This window comes from Schistocerca gregaria, unplaced genomic scaffold (assembly GCF_023897955.1).
Source record: "Schistocerca gregaria isolate iqSchGreg1 unplaced genomic scaffold, iqSchGreg1.2 ptg000821l, whole genome shotgun sequence".
Taxonomy (NCBI): domain Eukaryota; kingdom Metazoa; phylum Arthropoda; class Insecta; order Orthoptera; family Acrididae; genus Schistocerca; species Schistocerca gregaria.
The window spans coordinates 32501-35000 of record NW_026062187.1 but is presented as its reverse complement, the minus strand read 5'-3'; positions in this window follow the sequence as shown (position 1 = coordinate 35000).

Genomic DNA, 2500 nt, shown 5'->3' with positions numbered 1-2500 from the left:
CCCTTAACCTAACTCAATTTGTCCCTTAACCTAACTCAATTTGTCCCTTAACCTAACTCAAGTTGTCCCTTAACCTAACTCAAGTTGTCCCTTAACCTAACTCAAGTTGTCCCTTAACCTAACTCAAGTTGTCCCTTAACCTAACTCAAGTTGTCCCTTAACCTAACTCAAGTTGTCCCTTAACCTAACTCAAGTTGTCCCTTAACCTAACTCAATTTGTCCCTTAACCTAACTCAAGTTGTCCCTTAACCTAACTCAAGTTGTCCCTTAACCTAACTCAATTTGTCCCTTAACCTAACTCAATTTGTCCCTTAACCTAACTCAATTTGTCCCTTAACCTAACTCAATTTGTCCCTTAACCTAACTCAATTTGTCCCTTAACCTAACTCAAGTTGTCCCTTAACCTAACTCAAGTTGTCCCTTAACCTAACTCAAGTTGTCCCTTAACCTAACTCAAGTTGTCCCTTAACCTAACCCACGTTGTCCCTTAACCTAACCCACGTTGTCCCTTAACCTAACCCACGTTGTCCCTTAACCTAACCCACGTTGTCCCTTAACCTAACCCACGTTGTCCCTTAACCTAACCCACGTTGTCCCTTAACCTAACCCACGTTGTCCCTTTACCTAACCCACGTTGTCCCTTAACCTAACCCACGTTGTCCCTTAACCTAACCCACGTTGTCCCTTAACCTAACCCACGTTGTCCCTTAACCTAACCCACGTTGTCCCTTAACCTAACCCACGTTGTCCCTTAACCTAACCCACGTTGTCCCTTAACCTAACCCACGTTGTCCCTTAACCTAACCCACGTTGTCCCTTTGCCTAACATAGTTCACTGCTCGGAATCTCTGGTGTCGTTGTTATCCTCATGTAGATGTCTTGCGAGTGTTGCTTACTTTCCACATATTCCTGCTATCCACTGTCAATTGTACTGCAATAGGACTATATCGCCGACCCCCCCCCTCCCCCCCCTCTGTCCCCCTCTGTCCCCCTCTTTGTGTCTCTGTCCTCTCAAGCTGGTCGGTCTGGCGTTTGAGTGTTAAATGAGCCTCGCAGCTGTTCAGTTGCATTCAGATGTCGACGCCCTCAGTGTACGTCGTGGTATGGTCTGTGTCCATTGTCCGCTGATGTCGTACGCGTAACCCACACGCTGTACCGATCATCGGTCGTTACGTACAGAGTGAAGTAGTGTGATACGTGTGACCGTACGCTGGCTGTGCCCAACGGTGTCGAATCTCAATTTCCATATGTTGTGCTTGATGCTACTTGTCTCGTCTCCCAATAACAGCTAGGTTGCACTGTGGTACGCCGTAGAGGCGTGTGGGAGGAACGTACGAACGCATTGTATGTCACCCTGGGTCGCTGGGGGTGGTGGTGCGGTGAGTCAGGTCAGGTCAGGTCAGCGTGAGCCGTCTGATGTAGTGACGCGTGTATTCCGACTTTGTCGTATTGCCTCACACAAAGTGCTACCCTGGTGGACCGCGTTCCATATCTGGGACATGCCGCAGATGCCGGTTGACAGTGGATCGCGGAAGGTACATCGCATACGTGCGCGGGCCACCTTCCACGTGTTCTCTTCTGCACATGTCGCAGTGTGTATGTGGTCTGATGTAGCGTGTCGTGACACATGACATCCTGGCATGCAAGAATTGTTGAATTCGCAAATGTAGGTGGACATCTACGTTTACTGCCCAAGATACGCAAATGAACTGGAAATCCGTTGTTGAGCGGTTGTTCACGCTGGAGGTGAATCTGTGATGGCGACGATCGGTACAGCTATTAACCGGTTGTTTCAGCGGTACCCGCCACATCCACACGCGTGACTAGGCCCATGTGGGTATGAAGCGATACGCGGCGGTGGCTTGGTGGGACTGTTCCCGGCCGGTGAAGGGGGGCCGCCCGGCGTGTTGGCCGCGCGCTGCGTGGGCGCACGCGCAACAGGCGGCTGGTGGGGGGCGCCGAGTGGCAGGAGCGCCAGCCGACGGGCCCGGCAGGCGGCGCAGCTACGCTGCGGCGCACCCTGCACGCGGCGCCTGGCGGCCAAAGTTGGTTCAGCCGAGCCCGGTGCGAAGCGCGGTGGACATCTGCAGTGTGCTGGTCTGATTGAGGACTGTGTGCGTTGAGGATGCGCCGCCGCCTGGCACTCGGCGCCGCGACGCCGTCTGCTGCTCGGTCGCCCCAGCGGTTCTCGCAGGTGGTTTGTATCGCAGTTGTGCGGACGTGTTGGCGCGTGCGCTGTGCTGGGAGAGTTCGCTTCTGCACCCAAGTGGGGCTTTGCCCTTGTGTGGCGCTGGCGTTGGAGCTGCCGGTCACCATAGGTGGCGCGTGTTGTCTCCCGCCGGCAATGCCACGACAGCACGCTCCCGGGCCTCTGTCGGCAGCGGCAAGCTCAGTTGGGAGCAAGGGTGTTCGCACTAAAACCGTCTACTCGCCTAACTCCGGGCGATTGCGCCTCTCTCGAAACCGACCAAGTACCTAGGACGGCGCTGCGCGCCGCCGG